This window comes from Agelaius phoeniceus, chromosome 23 (assembly GCF_051311805.1).
Source record: "Agelaius phoeniceus isolate bAgePho1 chromosome 23, bAgePho1.hap1, whole genome shotgun sequence".
Taxonomy (NCBI): Eukaryota; Metazoa; Chordata; class Aves; order Passeriformes; family Icteridae; genus Agelaius; species Agelaius phoeniceus.
This window is the reverse complement of record NC_135287.1, coordinates 3,401,611-3,423,499: the sequence shown is the minus strand read 5'-3', so window position 1 is coordinate 3,423,499 and position 21,889 is coordinate 3,401,611. Positions and strand designations below refer to the sequence as shown.

General features: G+C 49.5%; 1 protein-coding gene across 6 annotated transcripts in view; it reads right to left on the bottom strand.

Moving 5' to 3' along the window:
• The window catches only part of LOC129129549 (protein CEPU-1), a 393,966-nt gene that overhangs the window by 125,656 nt on the left and 246,421 nt on the right, over positions 1 to 21,889 (bottom strand). The gene's annotated exons all lie outside the window — the stretch shown is intronic.

The following is a 21,889-nucleotide window of genomic DNA, read 5'->3' as shown; positions in this document are numbered from 1 at the left end:
AGCTCACCCTCAAAGTCCGCATGTCTTCAGAGATGTGCCTAATTAAATAATCTTTTCATTTCATTTGAAGACAGCAGAGCTCTCCTAAAGACCCTGACAGCTTGTTCATGGTCCCGAGGTGGGCATGCAATCCCTGGGTTGCACAGGGAGAGGATCAACACCAGACAGGTGCCAGGGCACAGCAGGATCTGGGACAAATGACCCCAGACAACTGCCCTGTGCTTCAATCACCAATTGCCACTTCCGATAGCTGAATCCCCATGCACCACTCCTGATGTAAATAACCATCCATTTATAACTCCTTGTAATTACCTGCCTATTTCTGTGGCCCGCCTTCACAAGGTAGTCTCTCTGCAATTATAGTTAATTGCCTTGATTGCTACTGCATATTTGAAGAAAGTGCAGAAAAAAATGGATGAAGTGGGCTAGTTTAACAAAGAGCCATATGGGGACCAGAACAGAAAGAGTTAACATTTGGAGCTTCTGATTTATTTCTCATTCCTGTCAAAATAAACCCTGAGGATGTGAAAGCCCTTCCAGAACCATTGACACAAGTCTTGACCATTTCTGTAATAACTTGTGAAACTTTCTTTGAGCACAAGTCCCAAGCTGCAGATGGAGCAGCCCCTGCCAGCCCTGTCCAGGTGTTCCCAGCATCACAGGGATGATGCAGGTTTATGTTCTATTACCTACAGTAACTGCAAATATCCTTTAACCCATAATCATGGGACTCATCTGTGCCTGGGCTCTGAATTTCCCAGGGCTCTGAGCTCCATTTTTGAGGAAATTAGGCAAACTCCAGGGATAACCCCACACCTCCAAATCTGAGCAACCACTCCCCATGCCAGGATGTTCCCTGCTCTGCCACGGGACTTGAGCCCAGGCCTCCACACAGGACCAAATGTCCACCAGGAGCCATTGGTGTCCTCGTTTGCCCTCAGTTCACTCTCTGCTATCCCGAGCCTCACAGACCTGGCCAGTGCCCCATGCCCGGCTCCCAGGGCTGCACCAGCAGCGTTACAATCCTCAGCCAATGGGAAGGTCAAGCAGAGCAAAAGCTCCCACTGAGCCACAAATCCTCTGCTCACCTTCCTTCTGAAGGGACATCAATTACTCGGGGCTGTCAGGATGATAAGGCAGCCCGGCCTCCACAATAAGGAGGATATTCCAGCTAATAACTTCCCATTAAGCTCCTCAGAGCTGGATGTTTTCCATGCTTTTCTGCAGGGCTGCTGCCAGGGCTTGTTTGCTCTCCTTACCCAGCTAACTCTTGAAGGGATATGGCTTGAGGCACTGTTGTAAAATGAGATCTCTACCACCAGTCCTGCTGGAAATCCCTGGCAGAGCTGGACAGAGAAACCAAAACCTCTGAGTTTTTGCCCTGATCCCAGCTTAGCCTTTCTCTTCCAAAGGAAGATGACAGCACTCAACGCAGAAGATGTAAACAAAATTTAAAAAAAAAAAAGAAATGGAAGAATCCTCTTATCCATCACTTCTGACCAGTTTATTGCCTGCAAGCACATTCCTAGCACACTGAAGGGATGCCAGGAGAGGATGGCTGGGATGTTATATTTCACTTTTTCTCCCCTTGATGCTCACTAACCTTCAAATGTCCTTCCCCACAAACTGAGAGGTGAATGCAGAGGTGAATCTCAAGTTCAGGGTTAGTTTTTGATGCTGACCTGATGATCTACGTTTGTATCCCTTCACTTTTTCAACACATCCTGCACCTCCTCCTCATCCTTCCCAGCACCTTGTCCTTCCAGGGCCAACAACCACATCACCACACACACCAGGATGAGGATGGACCCTTCCTTCCCTTCCTAATCCCAGGTGGGGAGTACATCAGGGATGCTCTGGGAGCTGCCCCAAAGTGCTCCTTGTCCTGCATTGCTCAAGAGTGCAGAACTGGGCTGGTCTTGTAGGGATTACCTTCACCTCAGGAAATTTGCTTGAGGAAAAAGAAATCTCTGTTCCATTAATGCTTCATAAAAATTTTACAAGGTTTCTGCTAAAGGAAGGAAAACAAACAGAGATGATGTCGGCACCCAAGCACTCTTGAAATCAAACATTCTTTCTCTAATGCATTTTTTTTTCTATAGTACCAATCAGAAAGGCAATCAAGCACGAAGCCCACAGCTCCCAGTGCTTCCATTTCCAGCATGTGAATTTTTTCCTGCTCAGGACATTCACTCCCAGTGCTTCCACACAACCTCATATCCCACCAAGTCTCTGGAGCAGCTGGTGAGATGACACCAAAAAAAATCACCCAGAAAGCCAAGGACAGAACATCCTTAACAGGATCCTGATTTTAACTTCACCAGCATCTAGGACTGGAAAGGGATCAATGTGCATGGGCACTGTGAGTGTTTTCCAGGCACATGGGGATGGGGAGAGAGGAAGCTCCTGTCTTTCCCTAATAAAGGTGGAAGCTTTCTGTGTACCACAGCATTAACAACTCCTTCATTAAAATCCAGAGCCTAGGCTGTTTTTCCAGCAGGGAATGGTACAGCACAGCCAGGATAGTAATGAGAGGTTTGCCATTAAATCCACAGCTGAGGTCTGGTCCAGGCAGAGACATTTGGAAACCGAGTACCTGAGTCAGCTCGAGACCTGTCTAATCAGTCTGGGAAAATGTCAAAGGTATTTCTGCAGTGTTCACTGGCCAAAAAGACCCAATAATCTCTTTTTCCCCCTTGTTCCTTTGTTTTTCTGAGACCTTCCCTTTCTCTGCAGAAATATTCTGCTGTAAACATAGACGGCTCCCAAAAATCAGGCTTCTTCATAAACTGTATATTAAAAACCAACCCTCCAAAGAAAACTCTGCAACTGAATACAAAACATAGTTATTGGAGAGCTGCACAGTGACAGTGATGAGGAACAAACCCACCCAAAGTAAGGGGGAAAAGAAGTAAATAAGGAGAATGCCAAGGAAAAAAATTCTGCTAAGAACTCAGGAGACGTTAATTGTCTAAGATCAAGTGTGTATGGATGAAATATACATAAGGCTCATAAATCTATATCATACAGACAGACACAATGCTAAATATATATTAGTTACTTTGCAAAACTTGAAATTAAAAGCTCTATTTTCATCCATATACAGCTTTTGCTCTCTTCTCCATCCACAGGTTCTGAGAAAGGAAAACATCTTTTCCCCTGAACAACTGCCCAGGGATTTGGGACAACCCCCAGGAGATGGGAAGGATGCAGATGATGAAGCCACCAGCATCCCACCTCTGCAGGGAGACCCTGGCTCACCTCAAGCCCCTCAGCTCTCACCCTCAGCCTCTATTAAACATTCCAAGCAGGGGAATGAAACCCTTTAGACCCTTTGGAGGAGGAGAATCCCATTTCCCAGAGCCTGCCAACACCCCAAGAATCCACACTGCACCCCACTATTCACAGCCTGGCTGTGCTCCATTCCCAAGGGAGCAAAAAGCATCTGAGCTGCCAAATAAAGCCAGAGGAGATGGTTCCTCCCATCCATCTCCCTCCTGGAAACCTCACAGAGCTCTCTGTGGGTGTCTAAGCTGGTTAAATGCACGGGAGGGTCTCCCAAAACACACTGGGAATAAGTCAGATTAGGGGAGCTGCATTTCCACCTCGTATTTCTCCAACCCCTCTGCATCCCCCAGGCTGCAGCCAGAGCTGCTGAGCATTAGCAAGGAGCAGTAGGAGAGAAACCCACAAGCCTAAGAGAAAAGGGGGAAAAAAATAGCAATAAAGGCTTTGCTGCCTCCATGGCTGGCTCGGGAGAGGCCGGGAGGCCGGTTAATGGATGTCAGTTCTGTTTCCATTGAAGAAAAGAAAAATCAATGAAGCCTCTTAGGCAGGCAGGGCACAGCCACAGCCCTCGTGCTGCTTTGCCTTCTCCTCACCCACAAACAGAGCTTGGATCCACATTTTCCAGCTCGGGAAGCAGAGCCAAGCAGCCCTATGGGTTCCCACAGAGGCAGGAGAAACAGGAGCATCCGTAACCTGATCCTCCACTCTGCTCTTCACCTGCAGATGTTCACTCCCATGGATTTCTGCAGCAACAGCTGCAACAGGGTGGGAAGATCCTCGCCTCAAACTGCCACGTTGGCAGAGACCCCACTGCAGATGTAATTATAAAGCTGAAATTCTCTTCCCAACTACTTTTGGGGTTGAGTTTTTTATTGTACTCCTGCGGTTTTGCCACACTGACACGAGCAGCGCTTTGCTGGCAGAAGGGACCCACTCTGGGTGGTCTCCATAGAGCTGGAGTTGGATTTTTCCCTTTACTGCCTCTGTTTCAGCCTCTCATGCAGAAAAGATGCAGCTCAGACATTTTGTTAGCACTAAAAAGAATACTAATGAACTTGCAGGTTGCTGGGTGAGGCACCTAATGACAAGCCACATGCAGAATTGCTTAGCTGAGTCTCCTGGAAGTTTCAGGGATGAGATTTAAATGGACTCAGGATGCAACAACTCACCAAAAAAGCCATTTCTTCCCCTATTTCTGCTTAGTGCAGTACCAGGTGTTTTCCTGCTGCTCAACACCCTCATGAGGCTCTAATACACCTGATCAATGTTGGATATTTTCTATTCTGATCCTGTGACTTCCTCTAAATGCTGGGGTTGGGATTTATCACCTCACCAGCCAAGTTCAGCAATTTGGACCCCGTTTCATAGCAAATGGAGAGAAAGAGGCACTGCTAGGACACAATCTGTCCGACCTATTTTAGACACCTGCCTTAGACTGGGATGAATTGCACCCTAAAAAGGCCCATTGCTCCCCAGTGACTGCAAAGGGGGACTGGACAAACACGCTCAGACACAGGCATCCATCATCTCAGACACCTGCAGTTACAGGAACAGGTATCCCAGACTGCCCTTCCTTTTCTGGGCTCCTATGGAAATGCTCACGGATCAAGCTTTTGGCAGAATTTTTGTCAGTTCCTTTGCTTTTTCTCTCTTCCCCCTTAGCCCATGTCCTCCTGTAGTTAACAGCAGACAGGACTGTGGGAGATGGGCTGGTCCTTCTCTCTTCCCAAGACCTGCTTGGATCAGATACCTAATTTCTGGATGCCAGAATTTCTGGATGGATCTAACTGGGAGCACAGAATCACAACATCCATGACAGAATCAAAGCACCCTGGTTTAAGACATGGATGAAGCAATCTCTGGCAAGAGCACACTGCTCTCCCACAGTTCATGCCTCACCCAGGCTGAGAGAGCCCTCCCAGCCCTTGGTGGAGGAGTTGTTCAGCAAACAGCTGTAGCATCTTGGGGTAAGGATCAGAGCTCTGGAAAAGCGTGGATGGGGCTCATTTTGGAGAGGAAACCATGCGTTACCAGAAATGAAAGATAAAGCACCACATCCGACCTAAGGCAAAGTCCATCTCCAATGAGGAGCTTTCTACAGCACCAAAAAATAGACTCAAATCTAATATCTCTCATGCTGGGGAAAAGTTGGATATGGATCCCATTTTCCAAACTGCCTTGTCTCCAAATAACATACCCTCATACATTTTTAGCCTTGAGTCCTACTGGGATGAGCTTATTCAATCGCGCTTTTCACCTGCACACCCCTGTCTAGCAATCTTCCCCAATAATTCGTGAAGCCTTTGGCCAATTTTAACTAAATTTGACAGAGGAACAGATGGCTCAAAGACATTAAGTACCTGCAAGTCTAGTGCAGATAGGCAGCCAGGTACGGGAGAGGGACGCTGCGAGTGCCCCACGGAGGGAAAGGCCACAGGAAAATGAGATTCATCCTCATCTGAACCTCAGAGAATCCACTCAGCACAAAGCCTTTCCAAACGTCCTCACCACAGGCAGCAAATCATTGACTCCTACTTGGATTAAAATGAAGTAAACTTAAAAGAACCCCGGCTTTATCGGCCTCCGTGCCAGTCAGAGGATGGATTTTGCATATGAAATCAGAGCCTGTGTGACAACTCAGACAAAGGAGGAAAACCAACACGGAAGCAAAGTCAAGTTGCTGCCGGCACCAAGGAACTGCAGGAAATCTTGCACCAAACCTTCCCACATCTATCCAGAGCCCTTGGATGCTGCAGGCAGGGTGAGGGGATGACTGATGCAGCAAATTTTAGGTGGTTCCTGCACCAAATTTTTCTTGGCTCCATTCAAGGCATTTCTTGCATCAAGGGAGGGCACAAAATAATCTCAGCGGCCCCGGGCTGGCCCGGCACGCCAGACGCCAGTAATAGAGCTGCTCATCTATTTCCCATCAATGTATCTTCTTAATGAGGGAAGATGGCTTTTTAATAAATAAAAGCTTTCACCAAAAATAGCTGCACGGTCATCTATAATCCCCTGAAAACTTCTAAAGGTCTAAAGTTGAGGCGCAAAGCACAGAGCAGGAGTTAGTGGGGGGTGGTGAGGAAATAGGGCAGCCACTCCCAAACCTTTACAGCCAGGAGGAAATGCAGCACACCTTTTCTGCACACACCTGCACATGCCTCACCCTCCCAGCACTAGAGCAGCGTCAAAAGCATTTTGCAAACTAATATTCCCAAAGTCCCAGAGCTTAGGCAAGTACTTTTGTTTCTATTTCAGTGCAGGGGGGATGGAGGCAAAGAGCAGCAAAATGCCTTCATTGGAAAGGGTGAGCTGGTGGCAGAGTGAGGACGGAGGAGGCAGCAGCACCCCCGAGCCAAAACCAGGAGGGATTAGGCACTGAGCCTTGTGGCCACCTCCCCTTTCCTGTCTATCAGCACCATCTCCCCTCTCCTCCAAGTAAAGCAGATTTGTCCACAAAATCAGCTCCGGGTGGTGCAGCCTCGCCCAGCAGGTACAGATGGACTCGCTGATCAAGATGAATCATTTGGCACATTCCAGTGACCCGGGCGCAACCGCAGAACGGGCTCTTTGCTCAGGGCCCTCTCCAGGGCCAGGGCATCAGGGACAAAAATGAGAGGAGCCTCCAAAACAGGCAGGGCCCCCACATCTGGCCCCTCCAGCTCATCTGCCCCCTCCCCACCAAGGTCTGGCTTGTTTGCCTCACCGAAGCCCCCTCCCCGCTCTCAGACAAGGTTAATAGGGTAGAGAGAGAGCATCTGTTTATGAGAAGGTTATCAAGTGAAAGGCAGTAACGCAGCCTCCAAACCAGCTTTTCATAGCCTCTTACTTATTATTTAATTTGGCTCCAGTACGTGAAATTAGGCTAATGGCTGTTAAGTGGTTAAGGCACGCACATTGTCCATCTGCCGAGAAGGCTCCAGGCCGTTGTTCTGTTTCAAAGGCTAAGGAGGAAAAATAATATGAGAGTTGCATGCTGTTAGTTTGAGAGCTCATAAATGCATTTTTTCCCTCTTTCCCTCGCTTTTATATTTCTTTTATCTCCAGTGCTTTGCCTCTTGCAGCATTAGGAACTTCTGGAAAGCGAGTTACCGGCTTTATTATTTTTTTTTGTCAGCGCTCTTATGCCTTTTTTTGCCTTTATTTTTTTTTTTCTAAGCAGAGGGAAGGGTGAGCCAGCCCGTTCCAGCAATGCCACAGCCACCAGCTGTTGCAGCCTTCCCATTCAGCTGAGCTCAGTGCAGCATCCCCCATTTGAGAGCAGGAGAATTAAGCACAAAGCCCTGAGCTTTTGTTTCTTCTCCTTGACACCAGGACTGGCAGCTTCTCTCCACCAACACAACATCAGCTCTGCAGTTTTCCTTACGCACAATCTGGAGCGCTCAACCCCTCCCCACCTGCACTCCTTGCTGCATTTAATGAGCAGTTCTACACATGGCATGGAAGAAGGGTGTTTTTCTACACATTTTAAACCTTAAATGATGCAAGCTCAGGCTGGAGCTCCCTCTTCCCTTGAGTTTTGCACATAACCAGCACCCACGTGGATTCTCGAGTGTCTCGTACAAGAGTTGATCTCGTTCTGTCATTACTTCAGAGGAATAATGAGGTCTCTCAAAGCTTTACTGTTTTCATGGGACTTGTAGGAATGTAACCTCTCTGTAAAACCTGACCAAAACCAGGCAGCTGATTCACAAAAGCCAGCAGGAATGGTGAAGGGGAAAAGGGACACCTGGACCTCTCTTCCATGCATCCACAAAGAAGATGTGAATGACTTTAAGGCAGATGAGCTACAGACAGCAAAGCTAAACTGCATGTCAAACCTAGCCAAAAATCCTTGGAACCATGGGATCACAGAGTGGTTTGGGTTGCAAGTTTAAAGGTCATCCAGTCCCATCCCCCTGCCAGGGGCACCTTTTACTATCCCAGGTTATTCCAAGCCCCATCCAACCTAGCCTGGAACACTTTCAGCGACAGGGCAGCCACAACTTCTCTGGGCAACCCATGCCAGGGCCTCAGCACCCTCCCAGGGATTGGGAATTTCATCCCAATATCCCACCTAACCCTGCCCTCTCGCAGTGGGAAGCCATTCCCCTTTGGTCCATCGGGCAAGGGAAACTGCTTGACCTGACAGCAGCCCTTGGAAGGAGGGGGCTCTGAGGAGGGGAACAGCAGGCAGGAAAGAGAAGGGAAGGAACCCTCCAGCCACTGAAAAAAAATAGGAGCCCAGAGCCATCTCTGTCCCTTGTGTAGGAGCTGAGCTGACTCTGAGTGAGGAGGGTTATTTATGGGGACATGAGGAAGGAGAAGGCAGCTGACGAGCAGATCTCATTTTCCTCCATTACTGCAACAACCCCACTTGAAATCCAACTTTATTTCTTCCTTTCCAAGCCAGGGAAAAAATAAATAACTGAATGCCACAAACAAAGTCAACCTTCCATCCTTGTTATCCTCTGATTTTGCCAGAGGTTAGCGGGATGGTTTCAGACTCGCAGCAGGGGAAACAAGCAGCGGTTGGCAGGTCCAGGAGAAAAGATTGGAGCATTCACCAACAGGCTTGTCCCCTCACCCCTCCTGAAAGGAGCCCCCAGTGCTGCCTTTCCACAGAAACACTTTTCCAGGGCATAGCTGTGGCATCCAGGCTTGCCCATCTGCTCTATCTCCCCTGGCTTTATCCCTCTGTACTGCCTCTCCCACCAGGTATCTGCATGAATTACTCCTCCCCACTTGTACCTTTGTTCACAGGGTATGTAAATATAAACACATATTTATCTTTTTTTAAAAAAATCTTTAAAATTTTTGCATATAAATACAGATTTCTTTTTACATATTCGGGATTGGCACTAGATTATCTTTAAGGCCCCTTCCAGCCCGAGCATTTCTATGATCCCATGATAAACACACACAAATTTGGTCTCTGTATGCGCCGATGGCTGACACGTGCAGAACGAATTGTGCTCAGGGGGTGCTTTGTTATAACACTCAACCCCTAAATTCCCAGCCCTATACTCATTTTGACACTGCTCTCCTGCTTCCCCGCTGAACCTTACCCAAAACACACCATCCAGACTGTGTTTTTTGAGGAAAGATATGAGGAAAACAGGAAATTAAGCTGCTGGTGCTGCCTGACGGGAGGATGAAGCGGCTGTGTGCTGGAATAACCAGCAAAGCGAGATGCTCAGCCCATGTCCTGCAGCTCTGCACCTGCTTGTGCTGACAAATAACTGCCCAGCCTGCAGAGCATTCTGGGACTATGGAAGGGAGCGGGATTTTTTCACAGAAAACTGCCCAGGTTTGGTGGACCAGTGCGGGAATCTCGCGCTGGTGCAGCAGTTTCTGGGGGGGAAGTGAGCTGGTGCAATATTTTTACTTGACACTGGCAGAAGCCCTGCTCTGACACATTTTCCCCTGTTCTGCTGCCAGCGCTGTTTAATTCCCGTGGCAGGCTGGCGGGAGCGGCGAAGCGATCCTAGCAGAAGTCTGACACCAGGAGAGCTCTGTGTGAATAGCATATCCTGCAAATCTGCAGGATAGAGAACATCTGAAAACCAGGTTAAGGGATAAATACTGACAAGCCCTGACTGGAGAACAGAGTGTTCATTCAAACACCTGCATGAACTGGAGGATTGTTTCGGTTTTCCCTCTAAATGCTGCTGAACCAGGCGATAGAGCCACGCGGAAAAGCAGAAGGAGGAGGCAATTCAGAACCTCCAACCTGCTCCTAGAGTATGGGGGGCTTCCCATCTGAAAATGGGGGGAATTGGCAGGACAGGGTTTGCAGGAAGCATCCTTCAAGGAGTCCTTCCCCTTACCATGCTGTCAGGAAGCATATGCAAGGAAAAGAAGGATTACAGCACTTTGCTTCTGATCATCCCTGTTTTGAAGGGGTTTTTTGGCCTTAGTCGCCAGCAATTTTGGCAAGAGGCTTCCCAAGCACTGAGCTGGCAGTTGTAGGGAAGAGGGTGGCTTTATCCAAGACATAAAAATCCGGGGAGATGGCTTTGAACTAAAGCTGATGCAGGAGAAAGACAAAAAGGAAATATCCTCGTGGGCACAGCAGCTGCTTCAGAGAGACAGCAGGGAAAATTTGTGGAGAGGAGGCTGAGCTCAGAGTAGAGTTTTTCCCAGACTGCAGGATCACAGTGTGGAAGGAGGAAACCTGAGGAGGACAGGCTCCATATTTTTCCTCAGATTCCTTTAAGAAAGGGAAGCTTTGACCCCCTCCTCTCGTCTCAGGGGAGCAGGGAAAGAGGACAAGCTGCTCACAGCCTGCAGCCTCGCTGGTGGGACGGGAAATTGCTCTGCTCCTGCTGGGATCTGCAGCCCTGGCCTCTATGGGGAGTGATGGATGAAAGGGAGGGAGAGGAGGAGGAAGCTGTGTCTTAAGGCTCTGCAGCAGCAAATGGCCTCAGCGATTAGAACTGAGTGGGCAGCTGTGTATCACTCTGGATTTTCTGCCTGTTTCATCACTAGCAGTGACTCAGGAATATTCTTCATCGCCCTCAAGCGAGGATATGATCATTTTCTGCCACTTGAGATGAAGCTAATTTTACAGCAGCTTAGAGGGAGAGAGATGTCATGTGCTGATTTCTGTACTGTCTGCATCACCCAGTGCTGCAGCACGGCCAGGCCTTAGGTGCTGACAGCTGGAAGTTAAATCACCCTGCACCAGGACAGAAAATCCAGGGAAAGGGGGTTTGGAGCTTCAGGGCCCGGAAAGATGAGAACAGAAAAGCAGCACAGAATCAAGAATTCCCAGCAAGGAGAAACGTAACAGCATCCCTTCTCCAGGTCCATAGAATCCCAATGTGGTTTGGGATGAAAGGGACCTTAAAGATCATCTTATTCCACCCCCTGCCATGGGCAGGGACACCTTCCACTATCCCAGGTTGCTCCAAGCTGGCCTTGGACACTTCTAGGGCTGGGGCAGCCACAACTTTTCTGGACAACCTGTGCCAGTCCTGTGCATTAGTAGGAGAAGCATCCTGACTGCCTGAATCTGCTCTGATAGGACAAGTGTGCTATCAGAGCAAAACTGATGGACAGAAGGCAGATCTCCAAGGGCTGATCTCACCACTCAAATCTAACCAGTCCCAGAGACTCCAAATTTACCAAAACCAAACCCTGGTGAGTGAGTAGCCCATTTTTCACAGAATTCCAGAGTGGTTTGGGTAATGGATGCAACCTTAAAGCTCATCTCAATCCAACTCCCTGCCATGGGCAGGGACACCTTCCACTAAACCAGGTTGCTCAGAGTGCAAAGCGTTCACAACGTTGGTGCCAAATCACTCCCTTGGCACATCAGATCCTGGGGCTGGCTGAGCTCCCCCTCTGATCCTATCAGAGCTTCCCATGGAGCTGGGATGAGAACAGCAGCTGAACCAAGTGCCACCACCAGCACTGCAGCTGGGCTGCCCGGGCTCCTGGCTGGGAACCAGCCCTATGACCACATTCAGATGGGTTTTCTTGCTCACTGCTCAGGCCATTTATTTATTTCTGAGATGCACAAGCTGCCTTCTCACCAGGCCCTGGCAGTGCCTCACCAGGCTCCCTGTGCAAAGCCATGGTGTCCCAGCCACCGCCCAGCATGTGATGCCTTGACAGCCCTGGATTCGGGAGCTAACTGGCAGTGGTGGCTGCCTTTGCAGGGGGAACGGAGCAGTGCTGCCAGCTTTTCGTGACAAAGGGAGTGTTTATAACAGGCACGGTGACAGCTGTCCGAATGCCACATTTATTTACAAAACGTTCGTTAAATTACTGACAGTTGGCGCCGCGCGGGGAAGCTGAGAGGAGGAAGAGCTGACACGTCCCCGGCGCGCTCATTCAGCAGCCCCACGGTGCCTCCCAGCAGCCTCCCCTGGCAGCGTGGGTGGCACAGCCCTTTGCCCAGGGTGTCACTGCACCTTCTGTCCTCCCCTTCCCACCAAACCTGCAAGGGGATCATCCTGCAACCTCCCACCCACCCCAGAGGGTCAGTGTCAGGACCCAGCACATCCCTCTGGCTGTCCTGAGCAGCCCAGACCCCTGCCAGGGGGCTCAGGGACCCTGGCACAGAGCCCAGGATGCCCCTGTGGGTTTGATTATGACCCATGGAGCAAATTACCAACCCTGTATGAAGACCAGCAAGCCACAACAGTTTAGGTAGAATATTAGTAAAGTTATCAAGAGGTAGAAAAGTAGATTTTAGAGTTTTTAGTATGGGGGTTCAGAAGGCAAGATGGAGGGAACTGAGCGTGTCCAGCTTTTCTCCTTCTTGGCCTCCATCTTCTGCTGTGATGTTGGCACTGACAGATTGTTTTAGAGTAGAAGCTCACTGTCTAACATAGGTGATAGGTATTGAAAAGTAATTGTAAACATTGTACACGTAGTTTTTAGTATAAAGACATAACACTGCCCCAGGGGCAGGCAGAGTGCCTCAGACTGTCTTGCTGAGCTGATCTCAGCAGAGCAGGAGAAAATTTTTTATAGATAAGATACAATAAACAACCTTGAGACCAAGAAAAGAAGAGGCCTGACTCCTTCAAGCACTGGGCTGGGAAAAGAGACTTTTGAACTTTTCTCAAGGTCACTCTGAGCAGCAGAGATCCCGACAGGTCAGACCCACCAAGGTGGGTGAAGTTCCTCCTAACAATGCACAGCCACCAAGTCTGCAGCCTTTTCTAGAAAGATCAAGAGGATGTTGATAACCCTCGATCCCATCAGGTTATTTCAGGCAGTGCCACTTGAATGGATGGAGGTCACCAAGAGCACCTCTGGACAGCCAAAAATGTCTGTGTTGTTTTCAGACTCACAGAGGTGGCTGAGGTGAAGGCCCCGTGTCTGCTGAGCAATGCCAACAGTCTGCAAGCTGCTGGCTTGGAACCAGCAAGGAAATTGCAGCTGCCATCCTCCAGGAGACAAGGACAACAGGAGAAATTTAGGAGCCCAGCTGACATGCACCAGTGAAAGCATCTCCCCTGGCCAGCCACCTCCGTGACAAAGCAACAACAACCCAAGATGGGATTTTGACTTTCTGAGCACAGAATTGTTCAGGCTGGAAAAGTCCTCTAAGACCATCAACTCCAACCATTCCTCAAGGCCACCACTCACCTGTGTCCCAAGTGCCACATGCATGTGGCTTTTAAATCCCTCCAAGGATGAGAAGGGATTCCTCATTCCAGTGCTTGACATCCCTTTTGGTACAGAAATATCCCCTAATATCCAAACTAAACCTCCTCTGGTGCAACTTAAGGTTGTTTCCTCTTGTTCTATCACTCATTACTCATGAGAGGAGATTGATCCCCACACCCTGCCCTGCCACAGAATGCGAGAGAGGGAAGAGAGTCTTTAATTCCACTGATCAAGGCCAACAAGATACCTTTGGCTCCTCGTGTTTGTAGAGGACTAAATCACATCCCTTGCACACACACACCATGAGGAACCTCCAAACTGCTCCCTCCCAACGCTGCCACATCCTGCCCTGACTCCACACTGTGGAAGTTTGCAGAGCAAACACGGTCCTGACGTGCCTTGGCCAGCTGGAAGTTTGGCCTTGGAAAACGTCATTCAAAACAAACTTTGTCTGATTCAAAACAAAGCAGCTCTTCCACAGAGTAGCAAGCAACGGCAGGGATGAAGTTTGATGGAAAAATTGACCCAAGAGGTAAAGCAGTTTTGAGGTGAGGAGGGCAAGATTTATTTTCAGCTAAAGGGAAACTGTGTGTGTCCAGAAACCCTTTCCTTCTGAGACTGAATGAAATCAGAATCTTGCTACTTCCTATAAAACACTTTTAAACCAAATCTTGCTTTAGCTTCATCAGAGAACTTCCTGTAACATTTGAGAAAATGCTTCACTGAACTCACAAACTCAGATAAAAGGAAAGAAATACTATTTTTCCAAGCAAACCCAAACCTGCCCTCTCCCCCACAAGGCAATTCTAAGTCAAATCCTTTCCAGTCAAGGTATGCAAGAAAGAAATGGATTGTTTAATAAAAATATCTGGGTTTGAATTAAAAAAGAAAAAGTACTTTCTTATTTAACAAATGATAAAAACCTGAAATTTTTGAATGAAAGTAGACTCCCAGCTCCTGCTGAATAGTAATGGAAGAAAAAGGACTTGGAAAATACTTCCTTGAATTTTCACCTCAGTCACCTTTCCTTTGAGCTCATCAAGAGCTTTCTACTGGACTGTGAGAAAGGAAAAGGGATGCAAGATAATTAAATGTTATCTTTATGGTTTTTAAGGTTATTTAAGGAATAAAGCCCTACACATAAAATTGATTGAATTTGAAGGACTGAAGGATAACAACCTAAATATGCCTTCAAATATTACTGCTGTGCCTATCTGTAGGTCCAAAGTATCTTGAGATTTGGTGGTGTCTTTGAGCCTGGAGCTGCCCTGCTCTCCTTTCATACCTTTGAGAATTTGCTTTTCTCAACAGCTTCCTCTCATACTTCTTATTAGAGATGAGTAAAAACCACGAGGCTGAAAAACACGCTGCTTTTGCTGAACTGAGGATGTGAAGATGCGAAAATAATGATCCCACCATGACAAAAAAAGGGAAAAAGAGACTCAAAAATCCCAAGTAATGAATGTTTGGATCATGGCTGGGGCTCTGCATGTGTCTTATAAAACAGACACAGGTGTCAGAGCCATTTATGGTTGCAGGCACAGAGCTGGTCAAAATCTCCCATCTCTGGGAAAGAAATCCTGTGATATTTCACCAGCTGCTCATGTTGGAAGGTGGTTTTATCCCTTATTTACTCTGTCCTCATTGACATGCAGAGCTGGACTCACTCCTCTCCTGTTTGACCCTTGGTGTCCTTTCCTATTCAGCACTGTCCCCAAAGGTGTCCCCACCTTCAGACCAGGCTCAGCTCTCCAGACCTCGTCCCAGTTCTCTCCCAGATTTTTCCAGGGAAGAATCCAGCTGCAAAGTCAAGTTTGCCTGCAGATTTTCCATACCCACCCATCTGCCTCCTCACTTTGCACATAAACTAAGGATGCTTCCCAGCGTGACTGTGGCGGTGACAGCCAACACCACTCCCTGACAGCTGAAGAATCCTTATTTAAACCAGGATTTTTAATATCCTCATGATGGAGATGCTGTTGGCGGTTCAGCAGACGCTGCAGCAACCAGACAGCCAAGCCTGAGCCTCAGACTTGGCTCCTTCACAGCCTTGCACCTCTGAGAACTAAACCCAAGGAGAGCAGAAGGTATTTCCCACTTGCTTTGCGAAGGTGCCGCATGCAACAACGAGCAAACCCCGGGGAGAAGGAATTCCACATTGCTATTCCACACACAACCCGTTCACAGTCTGCATCCTGGAGCAGGACTGAAATGCTGTCTTCCAACCTGATCCCCAGTCCATTACAGCTGGGATAAAGACTCATGGTGACATTAATGAGCACTGGATCAGCCCCTTTGCTGGCATAAATCTCTCTGTCGCATCAGTGGGATTGCATTTTCCCCATTTGCCTGTTTGTTTGGCTCTGGATTCTCATTACAATTTCTATTAGCCCAGGCTCCCACTGATGTGGTCGTAGATTAGTTCCTTCCTGATTTTTTTTCCTCCGAAGGAAAATAAGGGTGTCTGAGCTCAAAGTGGCAGGTTTTGGCAGGTCTGGGGGGAAGAAAACAACTCTGTCTGATCAAGAAGAGAATTTTTCTAATGGCACAGATTGGAGTAACTCCAGTGAGGCCAACAGAAGTGACAAATCCTTAGGCAAGCTAGAGATGACCCACATCCCCAGCCCACCTCTGTTAACACACACATGGGAGCTGCCAGCTCAGGGCTGCAGTGCCAGCAGCAGCATGGCCCAGAGGGCTCTGCCAGGGTGGCACTGGGACAGCACATCAGGACAGCCAAAGGCTACAGGTGAGGCCAAGTGCCCTCCCTTGGATTGGCACCCACAAGTGCTCAGTTCCAAGGCTTACATCAGCTCGTGGTTCTGGTGAGGCAGCTTCAGAGCAGATGTGGGGGCAGTGAGCAGCCCCACAGAGGCATTGCTTCCCCAGGTCCCAATATCCCTGATTTTACTTCAGGTCCCACCTAAGCATCCACCCTGCCAGAACCTCTGCAGTACCCCAGCCTCACACCAGGTACCTCCAACATGACAATTCCCTGCCATGGCCAAGCAAATGGATCTCCCAATCCCCTCTTCAAACCCCAAGCAAGGGCAGGACATGGGTGGACACCTCTGGTGCCCTCCAGTAGGACACTTTTAGCATTTTCCTTGCAGAGGGATGAATCCTGCCACAAAGAGACTGCAACGCAAGCAGATGACTCATGGAGCAGAGAAAGGAAGCATTGCAATTGCCGTGCACGAATCAAGACATTTATAGGGCCTGGGAGGGCACCTAACGTCACACCAGGAGCTGAGGGCAGGGCTGACAACTGAAAATCCATTTCCTAAGTCTGCCTTAACCATTACAAACACCAGCCCAGCATCCCTCCACTGTGGGGCTGCTCTGGCCTCCCTTCCCCATCCCAAGGTGAAGCTTGTTTGACTTCAGCTTTTCCAGATCTGAGATGCTTAAGCCAGGGTGGAGATGCCAGCTCCACAAAAGCCCACTTGTCCCCTAGGAGACCCCAGCTCCAGTGAACCAGAGGCAGCAGCCCTACCAGGAAAGCTATAAAGGGAAACCCTCCTCTGGCACAGCAATCAGGAGCTTGTCTCATCTCAGATGGAAATTGCACTCAGGGAAAAAAAAAAAAAAAAAAAAAAAAGAAGAATAATCCATGCATATGACAATTTTTTTTCACCACTTTAAGCTGATTCCATCTCGGAGATGGGAGAGAGGTGGCAGAGATTTGCTGACATGTCACTTTTGTAATAAACTCCTCTTTCAGAAACGTGCCATCACCAGCAGAGCAATCGGCTCGTGAGCGACAAACCCCACACATGGGGCTCCTGCAGCCTCTCCCAGGGGCATCCCCAGCAATGTGGGGACAAAACCCTGACCAGAAAGGAGGACCCAGCAAGAGGAGAGAGTCAGGGGTGAAGTGGCACCCTGAGGGATGCAGGACATGCTCTGCTCCTTCCTCACCTTAATGCAGGAGGGGTCACCACAGCCCTGAATTGATTCCCTAAACCTCAGGATGAAAAGGGGAAGGTTTGAAGGAGAAGGACAGAGGTGGTGGATATTGGAGAATTAGTGGAATTAACTTAGGTTAAGACATGAGTGCACAGCTTAACTCCATCCCTACAGGGCTGCTGGAAGCTGCTCCCAGCCCATCCCAGGTGCTCAGAATTCCTTTACTGCTCAGGAACTGAGAAGAGCAAAGGTGTGACACCTTGGCCTCTGCCAGCCCCAGCTATATCTCCCTCTATGGCCTTGGGAAGTAGGCAGGCAGGCAATCAGGAGTCTGAAATAAATAACTGCAGCAGGTTATTTATTTCCTGAAAACCACCAGGTACTGGGCGTGGAGACCATGGGGATGGGATGGCTTTTCCACAGGTCTGGGCCCTGGAGAGGCAGATGAGCACTGATCTGGAAATCAGGAATGTGCTGGTTGTGCAGGGAAGGGGGGGAGTTGGCTGGGCAGGGCAGGAGATGGGAATGCCTAACTTGGGGTGTTCCCAGCTGGTGGGACAGGGTGGACAAGCAACACTCCCTCAGTGGGGTTATTGCAGCTCAGAGTGGGAGTGGGAGCCTGGAGCAAAACGGACACAGAGCTGGGCAGGAGGGTTAGTAATCATGGCTGGCCCCTTTCATCATCATCCTCTTCCCTGTCTGGCTTTTGTTACTCACACCAGGAGCCCAGCCCAGTGCTGGGCACTGCCCTCTGAGCCCCCCTGAGCCCCCCATGACTCAGCCAAGGCTTCCCCAGGCACAGACAGCCTGGAATGGGTTCCCCTGGCCTCCTCCCCCTGCAGGATTTCTGCGCTCATTGACTGCAAACCACAAAGGCGGCTGCCCAAAACCTCAGTGAGAATCACCCTCACTCAAACACTGGCAGGAAAAGCATTGGGGGGGATTTGGAGGCTCCCCCAGGACCTGGGTGCTGGAACACACCACATTTACCCATTGGAGATCATTCCTATTTTTCTATTACACAATAAAAACACAGCGAGGCAAATTCCTGTGAATAAAAGGGAAAAGATGGGGCAGCAAAGAGTCACAGAAAACAGACCCATCTCTGAAAAATAGTCTTTTCTGCTTAGCAAACAAGCACTTTCTGTTTGCACCCATCAAACAAACATGCTTGATTTTGTTTTGTTTCACAGCCAAGTCATCATTTCTCCAAAATTATTTCAAGAGCACAACAGGGGCCAAATAAATTTGCAAAACAGGCTTAGGTAAAGAATGACAGAGCTCAGTGGCAAAGCTCACAGCCCTTTTCAAAGCCTGTGTGGAAACCACAGGAAACATCAGGGTTAAAAAAAGCTTTGCCTTATGTTTAACTCAAATTTGACTTCTAGTGTTGGAATCAAAGAGGGGAATAAATGAAGGCATTGCATCACCCTGCCAAGGAAACCAGAGGAGATGGAGAGAGGAGCACCGTGGATTCGGGGGGACACCATGCAGGCGCCTTTGCTGCTGATGGGAATGTCAGAGCCTCGCCATGGAAAGCGCTGACTGATGCCAATTAAAGTGAAATCATAATCAAGCCGTTTGTTTTGGTGCCCAGAGAGCTGCTCCAAAGGTCTCAGCAATGCCTGGACTCGGTTCAAGCACTGGGTGGAAGTTCAGGATGGGTCCTCTCAGCGTGAGCCTCTCGCTGCTGGTGAGGGCAGAGCTGTGTGGACATGGTGGGAGGGGATGAAGATCAGCCTCACCCTCACAATCTGTGCTTAAGGACACAAGGAAGGACAGAAAACTGACTTTTACCTGCACACAATTCCTCAGTGTAACCCCAAAGCAGGACCAACACATCCATCAGTAAAAGCACAGTACTGTGACACGACACCCTCAAACCCTTTCCCTATTCCCGCAGGCTTTGCTGCACCCAGGAGTAAATCCTACCCCTCCTATCCCAGGCAGCAGCCCTAAACCAACATCTAAAACTCGATTTAAATGAAATACAGTGATCCAAAGTGCTGGTACCCACGACATGCCTGTACCCTCCAGCAGAAACATCACGAGATGGAAGGAAATACCTGAACACCTCCAACGTCTCTGGTCCTAAACTGATTCCCCACAGTGGATTGTACAGAGCAAAGCCTTTTCAACAGAGAAATCTCCTTGCAGCTTTCAATCCAGCTTTTTTCCCAGCACTGAATTCACTCTGCTTGGAGGGACAGAGCTGAAAAGAGCCTCTTGGCAGGGCACTGCTGTTTGACAGCAGCTTGGGCTCCTCAGCACCTGCCACCCCAATAAAATAACCTATTTCCAACAGCCAAAGCCTCTCCCTTGGGAAGAGGGTGGGACAGGATTTCCAAGTGCTCCAGAGAAAGAGCAACTTCTGCTGCTGAGTTTTCAGCTTGTTCTTCCCTTTTGGCATCTGTGAAACACCAAGAAGGGACCTCTAGAAACATCTCTCCTTCCAAATCCTTGGCTGCAGCTCCCTGTCCTCCCACCTTGCATGGAAATGAGTGGGATTGGATTAGACCTGATTTTTTTTTTCCCCTTTTCTGACTGCCACCCATGCAGGGTTGGGCAGGAGGTGGCCAGGAGCATGGCTGGGGTCTGCCAGAGCCTTTATAGCAGCATTGCTATTCTGCACAAGTTAAACTCCTCCACAACAGATCGATGGGCACGCCAGGCTGGGAGGGGAGCAGGCAGGAAGATTCATGCTTCCTTGATTTCCTCAGATTTTCACATGCTCTGCTCCTCCTGGCTCCTGCCACAGTGCAGCATGACAGGGACTGACCAGGGGATGCAGCAATGTCCCTCTGCCTGCTGGGCCAGCTGCTCCCACCTCAAACCAGCAGGAGAACACCTCCAAATGCCCAGGCAAAGCCACACCTGCATGTCTCTGTCACCAGAGCAGAGCACTGAGCTGGTGGTGGCAGCAAGCCATTCATTTCCAGGAGCAATCCCTGCTCCAGGGGCAGGAATGTCATCAGCACAGGGGGAGCAGAATCTGCACAAGCTGCACACCCCAAAGCCCATGTGCCCCTCTCCTGGGGCACACCTGTATTGGCAAGGCACCTATCAAGGGACAGGGACATCCCCTGTCACCAGAGTGGCTCCCAGCTCTACAGGGATGCACCCATGGCAGCTCTGGGATGATGGCACACTGCTGTCCTCCCCAGAGCCACCTCCCAGAGCCAGGATTTGTCCCCTTTCCCATGAAACATCCCTGACAGAAGAATCCCTCCTGCTGACTCACCCAAGCTTCCCTTTGTTCTCCTCCAGCACCAGTGACCACCCAGTGCCAGGGCAGAGCACTTCAATCCATGGTGTGGATCAAGATCCCTGATCTATGCCCAAAACCCTGTGCAGGCCCCCACAAGAGCCTCTTCCCATAAGTTTGCAGAGCACCCACCCAGCTGCTGCCACCCCGTGTGTTTCACTGCCCAGACCCCCTGTAACCCTCCCTCTTTGACAGCAGGATCTGTAGGAATTTTGGCACTTGGAAGAGCACAGCAATTCAGGAAAGAAAAAGAGCTACTACTTTTTTAAGCCAAGCTCAAATTCCTAACCAAGACACTCTATCCTCCATCCTCTGCCACCTTCTCCAGCCTCTTTGCCCAGTTGTGCCATGACAAGACAAAACCAGGGGAATGGCCACAACACAGCTCCCACCCTCCCAGGAGCACTCAGGGGCTCTGAGGGGGACACAAGATTTGGCTTCAAACAACTGAGTTGCAGGAAAATTCCTGCTGAAATTCCTCCTGGGGCTTTTTTTTCCTGCCCTGGCTTGGCACCTGGGACAACACAGCAATTCAGGAAAGAAAAGGAGCTACTTCTTTTTTTAAGCCAAGCTCAAATTCCTAAGCAAGACACTCCATCCTCTGCCACCCATTCTCCCTCCTCTTTGCCCGGTCGTGCCATGACAAGACAAACCCAGGGGAACGGCCACAACACAGCTCCCACCCTCCCAGGAGCTGGGAGCTGGGGAGGGGGACGCAAGATTTGACTGCAAACAACTGAATTGCAGGACAATTCCTGCTGAAATTCCTCCTGGGGCCTTTTTTCCTGCCCTGGCTTGGCCCCTCTCCACGGGCTGGCCTAAGGCAGGAGTGCAGTGTCACCGCACACGCCCAGCTGGCCCCGCAGATGTCGGTGTCACCTATGCAATGCCCCGGAGGAGCAAAGTCGCTCCCGAGCATGCCGGAGTTGCAAGCGCCGCTTCCCAGCGCTGCAATTAAAACCTGGCTTTTGATTTTTAATGTCCCTATCAAACATCCTCTGGGATGACTGCGCCCATCTGCTGTGAGGACAGGGACGAGTGTCTGGGCATAAGATGTCCCAGAAATTATGCTGAGCTAAATCACGGATTCCTTGGCAGCCCCTGAGCCCCTCGGATCGCTGCTGCAGGAGGCAGGACCCTGGTGCAACGCCCAGCTCCCATCTCTCCCCTTCCCAGGGCGGGAACGCTGCCAGGGAGCAGCAGCCCCTGCCTCTGGAGCACAGGGATCTTTAAGGAACGGAGCATCAACCTGCCCCGTCCCGCACTTCCCAATTCCAGCAGGTCTGCACCTGAGATAAAGGCACAAAGCCACACCAGGGG